This window comes from Sturnus vulgaris, unplaced genomic scaffold, assembly GCF_052056855.1.
Source record: "Sturnus vulgaris isolate bStuVul1 unplaced genomic scaffold, bStuVul1.hap1 Scaffold_195, whole genome shotgun sequence".
In the NCBI taxonomy this organism is placed as follows: Eukaryota; Metazoa; Chordata; class Aves; order Passeriformes; family Sturnidae; genus Sturnus; species Sturnus vulgaris.
In genome coordinates, this window is record NW_028276170.1 from 12,358,733 (window position 1) to 12,379,080 (window position 20,348).

Sequence of the window (20,348 nt, forward strand, 5' to 3'; positions counted from 1 at the left end):
AAGGACAAAGAGAGGAAGGGACAGCGAGAAGGGAAAAGGAAAAGGCTGGAGAGAACAAGAAGGAGCAAGGGAGGAAGGAGAAGGGAAAGGAACGTGGATGGATGAAGGACAGAAAGAGGAGAGGAAGGAAGGTGGACAATGAGAGGATGGGATTTGCCTCCATTGCAGATGGAAGGGGAAGGAGATCCCCCCAATCCGTCCCTGGCAGGAGGTGTCGGCAGCGGGGTTGTCCTGCAGCCGGGGGTGATGCTGGGCTGGGAGATGGAGCAGAGGAGAGGAGGAAAGGGGCACCTGCCCCTTCACCTGCCTCCTACCCAGGGCATCTTCCTTTTCCTCGCAGCCTCCTCCTCCAACATCTGAACAAAGTTTGGGATTGACAGATCCTGGCCTGGGGGGGAAAGAAAGTGGTGAGCACCTTGGGTTTTGTGAGGAACCAGCCTCACTCTTTAAAATTTTTAAAAGTTTAATAAGAGATAAAAGGGACAATAACAGTGCTGGGTGCGTAGCCACAGCCAGAGGCACACTGGTTAACTATAACAACTTTTTCATTGCATTGGTCAAATACATATTTATAGGGATTATACATATTCAAACATTGCTTTGAATTAGTTTGCATCTGGCAATTCTTTAGCTTGGTTCGACCCCTGTCCCCCCTTCTGTGCAGTTTAGAGGGTCCTGTGTCACTTGCTCACAGGGGTCCCCTGTTTGGTAATTTCAGTGACAGTTATTGACAGTCAGCAGCAGAGTCCTCCTTACATCTGTTCTCTCAATGTTATCTGCGTGGTTCTTTCAATGATGTCTGAACATGCAGACGGTTTCAGCTATTTCCACTACTGTAAGTTTATTATAAGTACTTGGAAACATAGCCATTTCACAAATATATTTGAGTTATTCTAAATATTGTCAGTTAGTTATAAAAGTAAAAGTATTATTTATTATTTCACAACTACATTTATTTCTGCAAATATTAGTATTATAATGCACAATACAAAGCCTCTACTTAAATATTTTGTGAAAGTTTTAACTATAATATACATTTATCATGTATTAGTGTGTATTGACCCCCTAAACTCCAAGTTTGTGGGGGACTCTCAGCACCAAGAAAATGGAGATGTAGAGCATCCACAGTATGTCACTGGGATCCATCTCCAAGAGATCTGTGGATGCTCTCCATCAGAGAGCAGAATTCCATTGGGATCCACAGAGTGGTGAGGTTTTCTATTTAATCAGTCTCTTTCACTCTCTTTCTCTCCCCACCTCTATTCCATTTCTATTTTTCTTTTTTTTTCATTCTCTCTGCCACTTGTTTACTCTACAATAAAACCCATACTATTGACTTTGGCACATGCTCTCATTTGCACCCTAATTGAGGCAGAGCCATTTCTGATCATTTTCATCAGTGGATCAGAACAAGGGGCTCGAAGCCCTCCAGTCTGGCTGCTGCTCCATGCCACTTCCAGGGGCTTGGGCTGCTGAAGGGGTGCTGGGCTGGGCCCTTTGTGACACAGGGCCGTTCTATCGGGTTCCTGGGTGCTGTTGGCCATTCTGTTGTCCTGGTGACATGGCACAGCCCCGCCCTGCAGGGGTATATACGGGGCACAGGGCCCTGCGCTGCCCAGGGCCAGGAGTGCCACTGGCTCAGGAGGAAGCAGCTCCCGGGATCTCTGTGCTCCAGTTGCACATGGAGGAGAAAAAGGTGAAGCCCAACTCCAAAGCAGCCAGCCCCATGCCCAGCAGGCTGGAAGAGCAGGCCCTCAGCGGGCAGTGGCTGGGGACAGGCGACAGCTCAGGCCTGCAACCATGCAGCAACCTCAGCAACAGCTGCCATGAGGGATCCCCAGGGGAAGCCTGCATTGAGCAGGAGCTGTCCCCAGCAGAAACCAGCATCTACCATCAAGAGTCCCATGAGGAAGCGTGCATTGGGCAGAAGCTATCCCCATAAGAAGAGGCTGAGGGGGATGGAATGAGCGTCCTTGAGCTCTGTGAGGACAAAGAAGAGAGAGAGCGCAGATGGGCAGGTCTGTCAGCAGGCAGGTTCCCCTTGGCTGCCCCTCGCCAGGCCTGGGTTGAGCCGGGACCAGCTGAGCCGAGCTCCCCAGGCCCGTGCTGTGCCTGCCCTGCCCGTGTGGAAGCGCCTGCAGCCATCAATAACCATCGATCCCGGCTGCGGCGGGCACTGCGGGCGCTGCGCCGCCTCTGCCGCTGCCCCTGCCTGGCTCCACTGCCCCAGCAGGAGGGCTGGAAAAGGGGCAAAAATAAGAAAAAACAAACAGAATGAATAAGAATAATAATTAGAAAATGAATAGGAAAAAGAATAGGAATTAAGAATAAGGAAACTAAACCAAAAATTAAGAATAAGAATAAGAATAAGAATAAGACTATAAGACTATAAGACTATAAGAATAAAAGAATATAAGAATAAGAAGTAGATGTAGAAGGAAGAGAACAGGTAGAAGAAGCCCATAAGAAAAAATAATTATAGTAGAGAAATATAATAGAAAGAAGAATAATAAAAATACTAAGATGAAGAAGAAATAGTGGGAGCAGTAAATGTCATAATCATTATAAGTATAGACAGAAGAAGAAGAAGAAGAAGAAGGAGGAGGAGGAGGAGGAGGAGGAGAAGAAGAAGAAGAAGTCGTCCTGCATGGTTGGAATCCCTGTCCGTCCTTGACCCTAGCCAAAGCAGCCTGGCCACCTCGGGGCTGTCCCCACCGTCCTGCTGAGGCCAGGCCTCGAGGGCTTCTGCCACGGGCACCAGAGACGCGTCGGGAAAGCGCCAGAGCAGCCGGCTGGCAGGAAGAAGGTGGCTGTCTGGGGGCTGCTTATGGCCTCTGCCACCCTGTTCCTCAGGGCTTCCCACCAACCCATCCACACAAGTCCTCCTGGCCCATCACAGCCTCCCGCCACCCAGCGCCACACGCATCCCCCTCACGCCTTCCCACTGCCTTCTCCGGGCAGGCCTTGGCAGCACCGCAGCCCTTCATGGCCTCCCACTGTCCCGTGCCCTCCACGCCTCCCCCAGGCCTGCCTGGCTGCTGAAGGAGCTCCAGAGGAGCCCCATCAAGGGGCACCTCAGAGCCCTCAGCAATCCAGCCAGCAACACACGGGCAGGACACAGATGGCGCTTCCAGGCTGGCAGAGGGGTGCTGGCCATCTCCAGGGACCGGTCTCTCAGGGATCCCCGCCGCAGCTCCGGCCTCTGCCCGCCCGCTCTGTCAGAAGCCTTAAGGCTTCCACAGAACCACCAAAGGCCAAGGGCCTTTTGGCCACTTTCCCTTCCACTCCGCACGCTTGGCCAACTTGCCCAGCACAAGCACCCTTTTTGCCCTCTTCCCCATTGGCCTGAAGACTCTGGGCACCAAAAGAAAGCTCCTGGACCTCTGTGTATGACAACAGCAATTTACTAATCCTACAGTGGCGTGAAACAAAGTGCTTGCAGAGCAGAAGTGTTCCCTGCAGGCTCAGGTGGTCCCAGCAGACGCAGCCTCCCAGATCAGTTCTCCACGGTGCTCATACAGGACAACCAGCCCCTGCGACACAGGGAAGGCCGTGACTTCCAGAGCCGGCGGAATCCATCTCGCATCTGCTGGAGTCGGGAGGAGGGAATGCTCTGTACAGCTCTGTTGATGTACAGAGTCTGAAGAGCCAGGCATGAGATGGCAGGGCTGGTGTCATCTGTCATGTCCTGAAGGGCTGGAAGAGAGAGGAACAGAGCCACAGTCAGAGCCTGCATCTGCAGGGACCTGGGGAGACCCTCCTGCCCCATCCCTCCCACATGGCAGCTCTTGCCATGGCCTGGAGGAAGCAGGAGACAGCAAGGATCAGCTGGAAGGCGCTGGCCACGAATGTCCCTCCCGCAGGCCCCTGGAAGGTCTCTGTGCTCTGCCCACGCCGCCCCTCGTGCGCGCAGGGAGCAGAGCCCTCCCAGCCGGGGCAGGGAACGCAGCTGCCAGCGCCAGCCCCCGCTGACAGCCCGCTGGCCTCACTCACCCCTGCACATGAGCTGCAACTCTCGCTGCTGCTCTCTCAGGAACCGCCCGGCCATCCCTGCCAACACAGAGCCTGTCACGGCCCCAGCCGCACAGCTGCCCCGCAGCGGCGCTGCCAGCCCTGTGGCCACAGCAGCGCCTTCCCCTGCAGGGCTCAGGCCCGGCCCTCGCCGCATCCTGACGCCCAAGGACACGGCTGCGAGAGGGCGGCAGCGGCGCCGAGGGCAGGCGGGGCTCCAGAGCCCCGGCCCGGATGGCGCTGCCGGGGCAGCAGGCGGGGCTGGGGCCGAGCTGCGGCGGGGCGGGGAGGGAGCCGGGCTTGTGGCTCACCAAGAAACCTGAGGGCCGCCTCTCGCAGGGGCTCCTGTGGGCTCCGCAGGTACGGCAGCGCCTGGCGCAGCAGCTCGGCCGCTCGGCTCCTGTCCTGTGCCAGCTGGAGAGAGCGGCAGGGCACGGAGGGAAGGGTTGGCGCGGGCTCTGTCCCTTGGCCCCGGCCTGCCCTGCCCGCACAGCCCTGAGCGGGGCAGAGGGCCCGGCAAGGCGCGGGCTTGATGGAGCTCGGGGTTCCATCAGCTCCGGCCCTGGGGCCAGAGGAGCCTGGAGAAGAGCCCGCGTGGGCAGCCCAGGGAAGGGAGCAGCGTTCTTACCAAGCACTCGCCAAACATCCACATCTGATCCGCCATCAGCAGGTGCTCAAGATCTCTCCTCTTCAGGAAGCTTAGTGCTGAAAGCAGCGTTTCACAAGAGGCCTGCAGAGCAGCAGAGACCCAGGGATGGCACCGCAGCCCAGGGCACAGGACCTGCTTCCCTGTGCCATGGCCAGGAGGAGGCTGGAGCCCATGAGGTGCCCGGGTGCAGGGAGACAGCTGAGCCCCCTGCCAGGAGGACAGCAGCGCCCAGGAGTCCTCACCTCTGCCACACGCATGTTCTCATCGTGGCAGTTGAAGAAGAGTGGCAGCAGGCTCTTGCTCACAAGCATCTTGAGGGGCTTTTTACCCTTGGCCGCTACCAACCTCATCACCTCTTGGAAGAGGCGAATGGAGAGCAGCTGCACATGGCGGTTGTCCTGTTGGAAAGGAAGCAAAAGCCCTCCTCATCAGCTGCTCCAGGCCCCTCTGTGCACAGGCCCAAAAATCCATGGGGCCCCACACTTGGGGGCAGCACCCAGTGGCCGTGGCTGGGGGCACAGAGCCTTACGTTGTCCAGCAGTGGCCAGAGCGCGCCAGCCAGCCGCAGGGCGATGGGGCTGGGTATTGTGAGGTGTCTGTGCGAGAGCAGAAAGCTGAGCACCGCGACGGTCATCTCAACGATGTCTTCATCTGCATCCCGCAACAGGTCCACAAGGCTTTCTGTCAGGCTGTACATTCTAATGTTCTGCATGGAAGACAAGGCAGGGCAAGCCCACGCTGCTGCTGCTGCTACCGTGGAGCCCAGGGGCCGAAGGCCTGTCCTGAAGCACTCGGGCAGCTGAACAGCAACACAGGAGAGCTGGGAGCAGCTGCCACAGCTCCCAAAGCCCAGCCAAGCCCAAGGGGCTGCTTTCCCCAGCCCCACGCTGCCAGCACAGCTTCAGCCGCTGCTGTCTTCTCACCATCGAGGGGTCCGTGCTGAGCTGCACGAGGCCTCTGAGCACCAGGCGACGCATCTCCCTGGACGTGCTCTGCAGGCGCCTTGCCATGATCTCCAGGAGGCTGTCACCCCATTCTTTGATGTCCAGGAGGTCCAGGACCTGAAAGGCACAAAGCAGTTACCGGGGTGCCCAGCTGGCAGGAGCTCAGAACTGCACAGGGCTGAGCCAAGGCAGCAGCACAGGGCACGGGCACTGTCCCAGGCAGCTGCGGCTGTGAGAGGGCAGAGAGGTGGGAGGCAGCTCAGCTGTGCTGCCCATGGGGCTCACCTCCACAAGGAACGCCATGGCGGGCAGCTGCCAGTCTGAAATGTCTTGGCTGAGGAGCTCCAAGAGGCAGGAGATGAAGCTGCAACACCAGATCATGGAGACACAGCGCATCTCCCTGGTGGGGGGGAAAAGGCATCATTGCCCCTGAGCCGAGAGGGCAAAGCTCTCCCAGGAGTGACCCACGGAGCTCTGGTCTTTTCCCAAGCACCCCGTGGGCGCTTTGGGAGGCGGCTGTTCCCGGGCACCCTCCTCTGCCAGCCTTTTCCAGTCTGCTCGTCCGTCTCTTTGTGACAAAACCCTCTCACCCCTGCCCATGGGAACTGTGTGGGGCACCCTGGGCACAAGTGCCGGGGGCAGCAGGGAGAAGGGGGTCTCACCTGGCCAGGAGTCCCACTGCATAGTGGTGGGTGTCAGTACAGAGCAGCGTGTCCCAGCCAGCCTTGCCTTCCATGGCTACCACAACACGCTCACACTGCACTCGGCAGAGCAGGACCTTCAGGGTCTGCACTGCAAACCTGTGTGCAGAGCAAAGCCCAGGTCATGCTGTCAGCCCTGGCTCCTGCCTTGGAAGGGATGAGGAGACTGGGAGGACTGGGATGGAGCACCTTTGGGGGTTGGTGGCAAGGCCCAGTTGCTCCTGGCACCCCTTCCAGAAGGTATCAACCTCCTCTGGCGTATCCAGTGCGCTGATGTAAACTTGGAAGAGCAGACACAGAAAGAGACGGGGAAAATACTCCAGCACTATAGGTGGGCACCAGGTCAGGTTGAAGACCCTCCACAGTGTCACGGTTGCCTGCAAAAAATGAACCACCCAGAGATAACACTCAGTGCCAAGACATCCGTGTGGCAGGGCCCGAGCATGCCAGGGAGAGGCCGGGGGAGACACCGTGGGGTCACCCAGCCTGGTGCCCCTGAACCTTGCCCCTAAGGCAGGTTTCAGCGCAGTGCCTGAGGCAGAGAGATGCAGCTGGGGGGAGGACAGAGAGCTAGCTGCTGGAGAGGTGGCCTAGGGGCAAGCAAAGGTCAGTTGCAGGAACTCACAGCCAGGGCAAAGACTCCTGTGCTGTCCCCATCGGAGGTGTACACACTGTCCACTGGCCAGGCGTTCAGCACATTGAGGAGTATCTGCAGCGCCGGCTCCGCAGTCCCAGTGGAGGACATGATCACTCCCCACATGGCCGTAGCAGCTCTGTGGGGTCAGAGCTCTGTGTCAGGGGGGTCTGGGCCACAGCACTGTGGCCTGGGCTGCTGCAGGGGCCCGCGCTGGCCGTCAGCCCTGCCTCTGCCCACCGGCCCTCGCTGGCAGCACCCAGCCAGCCCACGGGGGTGCAGGCATCTTGAGGGGCAGGGAGGGAGCGTGGCAGCACGCTCAGGGGCTGACATGGCAGCACTGGCAAACGGAGGAGCCAGAGGCTCCTGGAACTGTCCCCCTGTCTGGCAGTCACCAGGGACAGGCTCTACAGGGTAATGGGCCGGGGAACCCTAAACCCTCAAGGCAGGTGGGGCTGCCGTACCTGTCTCCCGATGGGGCCCAGCGCAAGAGAGTCATCAGCACATCGCAGGGGTATTCCCTGGTCAGCTCCAGAAGGGCCTTATCCAGCCTGTGCCCAGCAGACTCATTGGCCGTGAGCCACTTGTGGATGTACCTCACCATGGCTGGCACCTGCAGAAGGCCCGGGGAGACTTGGACACCTGCCCGAGCAGCAGGTTCCCCAGCTTCCCCTGAGAAGTGCTGCCCTTCCCACCCTATTGTTCTGGGCCTCAAAGACTGAAGGAATCCAGCAGAGCTGGCTTGAGGTGTCACACAATTCCTGGGGTGATCAAGCCCTGGCCACAGGCTGCTTACTTGCTTTGGATTGGAGACACCCTTCTCCACAAGCAAATCCAGCATGGCAGCCCCGGTCTCAGCAGTGAAGAGGGGAAAGTTTGCCAAGAGCCCAGTGCCCACACCGGTGGTCTCTTCCCACCAAATGCACATGATGAATTCATAGATCATCTGCAGGAGAAGGGCAGGAAGAGAGGGAGAATCCATGGAGTGCTCCAAGCACGGTGCTGGGCTGAGCAGTGACAGCAGGCCCAGCCCAGGTGGGGATGGCTGCAGTACCTGCGCTGTTCTGCGGAAGCGGCCACGGGCAGGGTCCTGCTCTTGTGTCGGGTCCATGGCGGCACCTGGCAAAGAGCGAGCGCAGCCAGGGCTGAGGGGCTGTGGGAGAGGCCAGAGAACACAGGCCAGCCCTGCATTCCCAGGCAGGGACTGCCCTGGGATGCCCCAGAGATGGGGTGTGGCTGCCAGGGGGTTCAGCCCCAGCCCCTCTTCTGTCCTATCCATGGGCATGTTGGATGGGATGGGATGGGATGGGATGGGATGGGATGGGATGGGATGGGATGGGATGGGATGGGATGGGATGGGGCTAAGCTGGCTGCATGCACCAGCCCCTGTGGCCCAGCTCTGCTACTCACCCTCCTGCAGCAGCTGGATCTGCTCCAGCTCTTCAGGCTGCTGTGCTGAGGGAGCTGCAGCCTCCTCCTCCTCCTTCACCCAGGCCAGCTTGGGCACTCTGGGTGGTGTCTGCTCCATGTCAGTGTATGGAGCTGGGACTGCTTGCAGGAGAGATGTCTTGGAAAAGCTCCAGATGAGCAAGTGCTGCAGTTGTGCCTTGTAGGCAGCTGCAACAGAGAAGCCTTGGGAAGGCTACAGGACACCGTGTCCTGCAGTCTGTCCTCGAGGCCACCTGCAGAGGAAACGCTTTGGAAAAGCTCCGGGTCAGTAAGAAACAAGCTGGCTGTGTGGGGGCTCCTCACAGCACCGCTCTCTCCGTCCTGTCCCGACGAGTGCACCGAGCACTGTGGTGTGGCCGTGTCACCGCCAGCACCTATGTCACGACGTGTCATAAAGGGTCACCCTTGTACGCTCTGTCCCTTTCCTATTGCACGGTGACCACGGTGCACTGTGTCACAAAGAGCCCTAGGACACACCTCCACGTGCCCTGGGGACACCCCCACCCCCCCACCCCCCCAAAGTGGCCCAGCTTGCAAGGAAGACGTTCCCCCAAGGTTCGAGGACAGCCCAACAAGAATTTTAGGAATGGCTCAAACAACAAGCAGATGCTCCTCTGCTCTGCCTGCTCAGGGCAGCAGAAGGAGCCCCCACGGTTGCCGATGCAGCTGCAGCAGGAATGGCATCGGGGCCTTCCACAGCAGCTGCCAGGGCCTCTCTGGGACAAGACCCGGTGCTGGGTGGCCGTCACACACACAGGAGTGTGACACAGACACGGGACGTATGGCCCAGGGCACGAATGCTGCTCTGAGTCCTGGGAGCAGTGAAATCAGCAGGTGTGGCAGAGTCCCTGCCAAAGGAGACCTGCCGCCCCCAAGGCCTGCCAATGCTGGTGCCTGCTCCTGCCACAGAGACCTGTGTCCCCTGGGGACTTCTCTGCCAGAGGACAGCCAAAGCCCACGTGCATTGGTGTGTGTGCTCCTTTCTGCAGGCGGCTGTTGGCAGGAGCACCTGGTGGCAACACTTGGTCTCTGTCAGAAGCTGTTACTCCTTCCTGGAATGAATTTTGCTTGGAAGTGATGATCTGCAGTGTCCACGCATCTCCCCAGCCCATCACTGCCTCACACACGAGGTGACCACCAAGCCACTCTCCGGCCATCTGACCCGCAGCTGAGCCCTTCCCAGAGTGCCCGCACCCGCAGGGAGCGCAGGGCTGGATTTGGCCGCCAGAGAGTTGGTGACCCTCGTGAGATCCTCGGTGCATTTAGTTCCTACAGGAGTGTGGGCACCACTGGGAAATGATCTGCATGCCTTGTTAATTGGATGTTCTTCCACCGCTAGCCTGGGGCAGGATCTCTCCCGGTCCTCCTCTCAACTCCCGGGCCTCTCCTCAGCCAATCAGAGAAGGCACCAAAATAATTGAGCCAATCAGAGCGCGCGGCGCTGAGGACTCCTCAGGCAGTCCCAGAGCGCCCAGAGCTCCTCACCTGGACTCCACCCGCGCCCCGCCCCCAGCGCCCCCCGCCAGGAGAATTTGGGGTGGGGAGTATCATGTTTTATCTTTTATTCTTCCAGAGTCAGGATTAAATGCTGGAGGGACGGAATTTCATGTTTGGACTCAGATATTTATTAATTCTTATCTATATTACAGTGAGTTCTACAGCACTTCTAGCTAATAGGCTAAAAATGGACACGTATCTCTCTCTCTCTCTACAAGGCCTTTTAAGGGCCAATCTGTCCAATTAAGAACAGACAGCTAAATTCTTTTTACTTTTAACCCAACAACCAATCACCTGTGATCTGCAATTTGGAATATTCTATCCAATTACAAAAGTACCACCTAGACCCGTGAAGAAGGTGAAAAAGAAAGAAAACTCCACCCTAAAACCTCCACCTTGTTTTATATGTATTAATATAGTCTAAACCCACAAATTCTAAATTTTCCACCATGGGACATTACACACTTCTATTCAAACTACACACCAGTGGTCCCAGTTCTATCACAATTCTGGAAACCTTCTTCACGGCCTCAGGTCAAAAGCAGTGTTTTCCTGGGGGTCAGTGCCTGTCAGCAGAGAAAGCCCAAACCCCTCAGTTTCCAGAGTTCCAACAGGGGGGAGGTGTCAGACCCTATCCAGTGCTGGCCATGGGGCGTGTGGCGGGGGCCCGGAGCTCTTGGCTACTGTGGGTTGCTGGGGGGGCTGCTGGGGGGACACCCCCGGACCTGTGTCCTGCACACACAGCGCTGTTCCAGGAGATGGTTTAGTCCGAGTGTCACTTCATTCACGGCACCGACCGGCTGAGGTTCGTGGAGAGGAACATCTCCAACCGGGAGCAGTTCCTGCACTTGGGCAGCGATGTGGGGCTGCACGTGGGGACACCTCCTTTGGGGACAAGGCTGCCAGGCACTGGAGCAGCGACCCGCAATGGATGGAGTACAGACGGGCTGCGGTGGACAGGCACTGCCGGCACAACTACGAGTTGTCCAGCCCGTTCCTCGTGGAGCGCAGAGGTGAGCGTGGGGCAGAGCGTGTCCCCTCGGGCCCTGCCCTGGGAATGACCCTGGAGCCCCTCAAAACCTCCCTGGGAATCACCCGAGACACGTCAGCCCTTCTTGTGCCCATCCCCGGGGCCTCCTGCCCCCTCACCCCAAGTGACTCCGGTTGCTCTCCCAGTCCATCCCAGTCTCTCCTGCCGTCCTTACAGTCCTTACCCATGTCACCAGAGTACCTCCCATTTCCTCTCAGTCCACAGCCATTCCATTCCCTGTCCACTCCCCGAGCAGAAAAATCTCTCCAACCACTTCCCCCCACCCCACGGAGATCACCAGGACCACGGATCACCAGGGCTCTGCCCAACGGGGGTCACTGGGGATCATCCAACACCGATCCTCCCATGGGGGATGGAGCTGGAGCAGAGCACGAAGCTCTTCCCACACTCGGGACACTCACAGGGCTTCCCTTAGTGGTGCCTCCATTGGTGTCGGGTCAAGTTACAGCTCTGTGAGAAGCTCTTCCCACACTCAGGACACTCGTAGGGCCTCTCCCCAGTGTGGATGCGCCGGTGGACAGTGAGTTTGTCGTTGCGTTTGAATCCCTTCCCGCAGTCGGGGCAGCGGAAGGGCCTCTCCTCTGTGTGAATCCGCTCATGTAGGAGGAGATTGGAGCTGGTCTGAAACCTCTTCCCACACTTGGGACACTCGTAGTGCCTCTCTCCAGTGTGGATGCGCTGGTGGCCTCTCAGGTTGGTGCTCCACTGAAAGCTCTTCCCACATTCCAAGCAGGTGTAGGGCCGTTCCCCTGTGTGGATCACCTGGTGCTGCATCAGATAAGAAATAGTGCTGAAGCTCTTCCTGCATTTTCCACACTCATAGGGCTTCTCCCTAGTGTGGATCCTCTGGTGTCGGATCAGCTCAGAGCTCCACCTGAAACTCTTCCCACATTCCAAGCACTTGTGGGGCTTCTCCCCTCCAGGAGGCTTCTCCACCAGCTCTGAGCTCTGCCTGCATCTCCGGCCGCCTTCCCGGCTCAGGGAGGGTCTTTCCTCCTCGCAGCTCCCTGGGCTGGGTTTGCAGCCCCTCCTCGAGAGGGATCTCCGGGGCTTTTCTGCCTCCTCCATCTGCCAACGCCTTGGGAATGAAAAATCCTGATTTGGAGGAAAACACAAGAGAGCACCTTGGGCTGAGGGTTCCTCCTTCCAAAGTGCAATTCAGGAAGTCATTGAGCATCTTCTGTCTCTAAGAACCTCCAAAATACAACAATGCAGTCCAAAAATTATCCAAACATAAAGACACAAATCAAAAACTCTCCCAAAATCAAGATTTAGCCAAAAATACCTCCAAAATAAAAAGATTCAGGCCCCGCAAAGAAACCAAAACACGAACATTTAGCCCACTAAAGCTGAGAAACACCAAAATTCGCCCCTCTGAAAATCATGGATCCCCCTCTTCGGTCACCTGCTGAATGTGGGGGGAGCAATGCTCCTGGGACTGGGGGAGAGGCTCCAGACACAGGGAGGGGTGGAAACTTGTGGTGCTTCCTGTTTCTGTTCCTCCTCTTCCTGTATCCTTGCTCTTCCTCACACTCCTCTTCCTCCCATTATTCCTCTTTCCCCTCCACAATCCCACCTGCTCCTCCCACGTGCATCGTTTGACCATTTAGTTCTTCAACTCTGCTTCTCCTTCCCTTCTCCTGCTGCCCCCAGGCCCAGCACCCACTGCCGGCTCCCTCTTCCCCCCAAACCCACAGCATCCCAGCGCAGGGGCAGCGATGGAGCTGGGGCAGCTCGGGCTGGGGCAGCGCTGGGCTCTCGGCCGCTCCCGCCCGCACTCGCTCCCCACTGCAGCCGCTGCCGCCACCACAGCGCGGGGGGGCCCGGCCTTGGCGCTCCCCCCCTCCCACCTCCCCAAATTCCCATCCAGGGGGGCGCTGGGGCCCGGGCCGGGCGCAGGTGGCTCCAGGTGGGCAACGCTGGGAGCTGCGGCTCTGCCTGGACACTGCTGCGTCATCACCGCCGCGCGCTCTCATTGGCTCAGCGCTGCCCGAGGGGCGGGGCTGCACCAAGCCGGGACACCCTGCTCCAGGGGGGATGGCCCCAAAACGGGGGACCCCCATGCAAGGAACAACAGCAAAGGGTCTCTACAAACACATGCTGCGAATCCGCTTGGACACAGGGCCAGAGACGTGGACATAAGGAAGGGACAGCAGAAGCCATCAGGGTCAGAAAATGTTATTAATTGACCACACAGACTGCTGCTCAGCCAAGCTCCTGCTCAATTCATGAACTCCCAGAAGAACAACAAACACTTAACAGAGCCGTGAATATCGATAGATATACAATAGTGGGGTGCATATTAACGGGGGGGCGGAATTCAACAGGTGCATTGGAAAGTCTGTACCGCTCAAGTACTTCGGCCAATGGGAAAATGGAGAGGGAGATGCAGCTGGGAAAATTAGGATGAAAAGTAGGCTGTATCTACTAACAACTGCAGAGACCCCATGGGAAATGGCCCACGGCCTCTTCCTTTCTTTATGAATGAAATTACTTTTACAGGACTCCTCTGTCTTCTTTGTGCACAGAATCCTCTGGTGATGTGAATTTTTCCACACACCTTGGGGCTCGGCCGGAATTCCTTCCCCCATCCGGGGCGAGGGGACAGCGAATGCAGCTGAAGGTGCCTCACCCAGTTTGGGTGATCGGCTTCCTTGGGTGGCTGCGGCACCGGGCATGGATTGGGTACCTGAGAGTGACCAGGAGACAGACGAGTGACAGATCAGAGGGGGCTGGGAAGAGTCGGCAGCCAGAGAGCACTGAAAATCTCAGCAGGGACTACAGTGGGATCTTCGGGGACTAAACATGGCAGGGAACCCATGGAGGGTAGAAAGGGAAAGCCAGGAAGGGCTCCCGGAAAAAGGAATGATGATCCCAAAATATCTCTGAAGGGTCCCTTGGAAGCATGTTGAGGAAGTTTGCACATTCTCCCAGAGGTAATCACGGACATGGACACTCAGGGAGGCAATAAGGGAAGTCCAGAAGGGATTTATAAAATAGAGGATGGATGCTGTTTGTGTGATGAGAAGGGCTTGGGAGAAGTGCAGTGTGCAGGAATATGGTTCAGGCAAGACGAAGCAGCAGGAATCTATGTGGGAAGAAAACGGATAATGGAAAAGAGGAGGAAGAGAAAAATACTGAGGATGGGGATGTTTTTCAGCAGGCTCTTATCCTCAGAAGTTGCCAGCTGATGCAGATCCTTTGTATCCCCGGTTGCCAGGACAAGCACACAAGGAGGTCAGGATTGCAGGGGGTTTCTCTGTGCTGGGCAGCGGCAGGAGCGGGCGCAGAGGGGCGGCACCGGGAGCACGGGCTGGGGGCCTGTGGGGAGCTGCGGGGCCGGGCCGGGGCTGTGGGGCAGCCGGGGCTCAGCGCCGGGCGCTGCCTGAGCCCAGCACCCCCCGGCAATTGCAGGCCCGGCAGTGGCCCCCGGCCCCCAGGAGGCTGCGGGACGCCCCGGCCGCTGCCCGGCCCCGTGGAGCTGCCGGCCCTGCCCGCCGGGGGGGCCGCGTTTGGACACTGCGGCAGGACAGGCACCGGCTCTGGGATACGGGCTGGCCACGGCAGCCACAGCACAAGGAGCAGCAGGACAAAGGAACAGCTGGGAAATGGGCATTGGACGTGCAAGCATCCAGATTAGCTTTTAAGCGTTTTCCTTGGGTCACTGCAGAAAGGAATGATTTAGCAGAAAGCTCAGCAGCTGTCAGAGGATGAGCACCCCCAGGCACTGAGGGGGCTGCAGGAGGGGCAGAAGAAGCCCCTGGAGCACTTGGTCACAAAGGCACAGCAGGGGAATGCAAGAAGGGATGATGAAAAGGCCAAGGGGAAGGCAAAGGCCATGGCAGAGTTTCTACAGCCCCTGAGGGATGAACCCCAGGGCCCAAGGGGGCCCCAGCACCCAGGGGCTCTCACATCCTTACACCATCTTCAACCAGGTGCCCTCCTCACACTGACACCATTCAGTCCTTGATGGCAAAGATGCTTTCTGGGGATGCCCACTTACACAGGATGGTAAACTGGATTTTGCCTTTGAGTGGGAACATTCCTGGATTATGGGACACCAGAACTCCAGGGAAGGCAAAAATAGTGATTTACAGGTTGGGGAGAATGATTCTGAATAATGCATGAAGGTCTATGAGTATGCAACATGTTGCTGCATTTAGGAAGTGTTTTCTGAGTCAGTGTGTGCCCTTGGCTGAAGGCCAAGCATCCGGCCATTGTAACCTTTGGCCAGAGCCAGGGCAGATATTCAATTATCTCCCTTGGAATTGATCTTTGCAATTCCTTACCCTGGGAATTCCCCACCTAGTGCGGGCTGGAGATAAGGGATGTATATTTCAAGCAGTCTGTGGCCAGAATCCTGTCTCTTGTGAAATCTCTGCCACAGGAAGCTGGGCTGGCACAGAGCCTGCCTTGGCACTTTGCTGTTCACAGCATCCACCCAGGACTCTGCCTCTCAATTACACTCACACACTGGGCTGCCTGCGATTCCACTGTTGGAAAGTATACCAAATTTAAATTTTTTTCACATTTCATTTTACTAGTCAGGCTCGGTTTGCCTTTCTCTCAGGAAAGAAATTTTAAAAGGTTTTTTTTAAGGGATGTTGCACCACTCAACAGAGATGAGTTTAACATCTCAACAGACTGGGAATAGCCCAAAAGATTCCCACAAAGATAACAACATTCAACAAAACATCAAGGAAACATCAGCAAACATCAAGGAACACCCACCCCAGACACTGCCCCGGCATAGATGGAGACACCTGGTCTGGAAAAGACTGAGAAGGAAATCCAGGAATGTGGATCTAATTAACATCAGAAGAGGAGAAATCTGAGTGCAATAGGAAACCAAACACTAAAAACTACACAACCTGGAAGCAATAAACACTAAACCAATGGATTTCAATGGGTTCAGACTGTAAAATTTCAGGAAAAATCTAATAAAATTTACATCTCATGGAATGATTTTCTCTGCACACCCGGGCTATGTGTGGATGAAATTATTTCTGTTGCACATCCTGACCAGAATCAAGCAATGCCTTAACTCTCTAACACTAAAGATATTGCTGAAGAGTTTTTTATTGTCCCTGCAGTTTCAGTGACAAGATTACACCATGAGAAAAATTTTTCACATTAATCCTACTTTTAGATTGTCAGTTAGGTTTGGGCCAGGGGTGTGACAAGCAATTTTACTCCTAGGAGAAGAGGCAGAAAAGACTTGATTGCATTGGAATATTTTTCTATATATTTGTGGTGGCTCTTAATGACGGCAGAATTTTGGAATGGATCTTTAGAAGCTCACCTTTAAGTTGCATTTTGCAAACCTAGAAGAGTATTAATGGTGAGGCTTTAACGCATAAACTGTTAATAAAAAATCGTTAAAAAAAATAAAGAAAAATAAAGCAGGTTGTGAGGGTGGACGTGTGAATCACCTAAAGGCTGCTCTGGAAGAAAATCCTAGTTCCAGGCAGCCAGGAGAGGAGTTTTAGAAATGCAAATTAACATTGCTCTGGAAAAGTGTGGACAATGCCCAAGGGCCTTCTTGCCAGGGGGAGGAATTTCCCTGAGTCCATCTGCCCCTCACCCCCAGCTCTGCCTGCTTGCACAGATGGAATTTGCACAACTAAAGGCAGAGCCCATAGTGAGGATATCTGACTGCAACAGAAATTGGTTAAGCTGCAAAGGGAAACAGCAAACGGAGAATATTGAGCAAATTTATGAAAAAAAGTGTGTGGGGGGGGATCATCCCTCTCCTCAAAGCAATGAGGTGTTTTTGCTAGTCCAGAGAAATCAGTTGGGAATCCAAACATTTTGTAATTTCATAAGATAGAAGTGGTCAATTGATGCAGCCCTGGATGGAGGGAGCACCCAAAAAAGGGAAAAAGATGAACGGCCACCAGAACAAATCCTACAACACCATGGACCAGCCCCTGGGATCCCTAACGAATTCATATCAGGACACAGAAAACCCATCCATAATTTGAGTGGCATAATTAGGTTTAAAAGTATCCTTGAAATAATAACCAAGCAGACAGCTCCAGCTCCTGAACTTCCTGCTGACCAAGGCGCTGAAATGAGGAACGAGACATTTCACCATGGGATGGGATCAGATTATCTACTTACAGAAGAAGGAGGAGTTTGTGGAAAATTAAATGACGCAAACGGCTGTTTGCAAACAGATGATAACCGAAAAGTGGTGAAACAGATAGCAAAGGAAATAAGAAAATATCTCGTATTCCGGAGAAAGGATGGGAATGGGACAAATTTTCGTAGTTCCCTGGCAGACCATGGCTTAAACGAATGCTGCTCCTCCTCTGACGTGCTGCAGCAACTCTCAGCTTTTTACCATGGAAGACACCTTGCGCCAAAGAGGATGCAGGAAAAGAGATTGAGTCAATGGAAATTAAAAGTTCGTAAAGGCAATTCTTGAGAATATGAGAAAAGGAGGGATTGAAAGCAGTAAGATTAATATCGTAGTAGGAGTGCATATTAAGAGGGACATGTAGTAGGCGATCGGGAACTCTGAACTGCCAAGTACCTCAGCCTCAGTGGGGAAAGGGAGAGGGAGATGCCAAGGGAAAATGAGGATAAAAAGGAGGCGGCGCTTTAGAGACCGCATGGCAAATGCCGCATGGCCTCTCTCTTTGTTCATCAATAAAGTCACTTTTACAGGACTCCTCCGTCTCCTGCGGGCACACAAACCTCTGGCCACGGGAATTTTCCCGCACAGCCCCGGGCACAGGGCAGACACCTCTGTGCCACCCACAGCAACCGGGACGAGCCAGCGCTGCTCCGGCACCGGCTCCTACCGAGGCCCCAGCGGGAAGGAGACCGCGGGCAGCCGCTCCCGCAGCGCCCTCAGCCCAGCGCCAACACGGGCCGGCACCGGCACAACCAACCCGCCAGAGCCCCCTGCCGCCCCCTCGGCCCGCAGCGAGCCCCGAGCCCCCGCACAACCGAGCGCGGCTCCCACCTGCGCTGGGGCCGCCTCCGAGCTCCGCCGCCGCCTGTGGCTGAGGAATTCGATGGGATGTGTTGCCTTAACCTTTCTGACCACTCCCAGCCCATCTATGCCAGCATTCAAGCCCTGAAAGAAGGTGGGAATAAACTTCGGGTAGATAATGGGTACGACTGGCTGAACTGGCTCTTAGGGCACTGGGGACTCACTGGCTGGGTTAGGAATTTAGTTAAAATAGGTTTGTATGTATTAGGCATCATATTATGCATTGTAGTAGTTATTCCTTGTATTTTACAGTGTGTTAAGAATTTAATCGACAAATCGCTTAAGAGTGTATTTTTAGTTAAAAGAAACGGGGGAGGTGTGGATATGGGTAATGCAAATGAGACTGATAGTACTGCAGATTTAATCAGCAAATGCAGCCTGACAACGAGGATGCCTGGCAAGAGCAAACAGAGACCTGACTGCAAGAGGACTGGATCAAGTCTGGGTTATGGGAAATAAGATTTTACTAAGTCCAAATGTAAAGTTTGTCTGTGTGAGAGTTTGTCTATGTAAGATTTGTCTATGTGATTGCAGGAAAATATTATCAGCCTTCCTGTAAATGGTATATAAGTGCATGTAGTGCTCAGTAAAAATTGGATTCCATTCACTGTCCCCTTCTCTCTCTCATCGTCGATAGTTCAAGTCCTCCCAGTGGGGTCCTGGAAAGAGAATGGTGGCACATCTACTGCCTGCTACCCCCCTCTAGGCAATATTCAACTGTTTAGTTCACAGACTCATCTTCCAGCACTCTTAGTGGGGTCAGCAGAGCCACTTCCCACTGGTGGGGGCAAAGAGCACCCTCTGTGCCTTTGTGGTGGGAGCAGACAGTGTTGTCTCAAAGGAAAGGTCAGAGAGAGACCAAGCTGGACCTCTGCCTCCTGCCCCTCACCCCACAAGGGAAGAAGGGCACAAAACTGAGCACCTTTTTATTTTTTTCTGTCCTGTTATTTCCAGGAGCATGACTAGTTCAACGGAGAGGATTAGAAGGATTTCTTGAGGATCACTGCCAGTGCACAGCACACATGGCATCCCTCACCCCTTACATCATCATGGGATGGAGGGGTAGGAACCAACAACAGCCCTACCCCACTGCTCCAGAAGCCAAAACCCCCATGCAAGCATTTAGTTATGGCCTTCTTAGAGAACCACATTCCCACCCAAATCTTCCCCTCTGCAGCAGCTCATTCCCACAGGAACTGGCAGAGCAGATGGGCTTTGGACATTGGCTGGCTTCCATTGCACTCCTTGCCCTGGAGCTGGCACGGCAGGAGAAGGGCTCTGGTGAACCTTCTCCTCCTCCCATGTAGGCTCTAACCCAGCTGCCAGAACTTCAAGTTCTCAGAGCACTTCTGGGCTCTGAGCAGCGGCCACGGGAGGAGGAGATGCAACTCCAAAGGCAGCAGTTCCCAGGCCCAGCTCCTGCCATCCCAGTGGGGCTGTTCGGTGGTTCAGGAGAGGAAGGGAAGGGCAAGTGCAGGTGGCAGTAGCTCATTTCAGACTGAAAGAGGGAAAGGTAATTTATTCACTTGGAAATCACTGCATTCAAGCTCTGATCCTAAACTGAAAGAGAAGTAGCACCTGCTCGTGTTAAATTTGGGTGAAGAACAACTGTTACATTTGATATGGTAAGCAGTTCAATTATCAGAGGGAAAATGTAAAGCAAAAATTAGCATTCACAGAGAGACAGAAAACAGCAGGAGTTGGCAAAAGGGAGGAGGACAAGAAAGCACACCCCAAGCCAGTGTTTCATCCAAATCCAGGATTTTCTGTTTGTAAGGAGTGGGGTCCCCCCAGGTCCCTCCCCAGTCCTGCCCCCCCAGTAAATGGGACCCGGGTGAACTGGGAAGCTTTATTGGGAACACTGGAGCAGCTGTGCTTGGGCAGAATGACAGCGGGGCTGGTTGTGGGACACACGACTCCTCTAAAATCAGTGTGGGGATGTGTTGGAGTCAGTAAGTCAAGAGTTTCTCTGAATCCTTCAGAGAGAGATTAGACTGCAGGAATTGAATTAAAGTCTTGAGATGGATTGAAATATGTTAAGCCTCTCACACATAAAGCAGAGGTGAAGGTTTAGGTTGTAGTACGAGGGAGCAATAAGTAAGTAAATGGAATAAGTTTTAAGTGCTTTTAGTGAGTAAAAGGTCTTAGACGCCAGAGAAGTAGTACATGTTCTAGTGAAGGTTGAAAGACATGCTAGTGTTTCCTTCGGGGCTCCAAGAACCTCGCTTCAGACATAATAGAGTTAGAGTTAAGAATATTGCTTACATTTTTCAGTTAGAACAAGACAGGCCATGTACATAGTTTATATGTAGCCTGGCGTGCTAAGAAACTAGAATTCTAATAGGTTAAGAAGCAGTGGTCTGAGTTTGTGTCTTAGGTAGTTGGAAAGTTGCTATGAAAGAACATGCT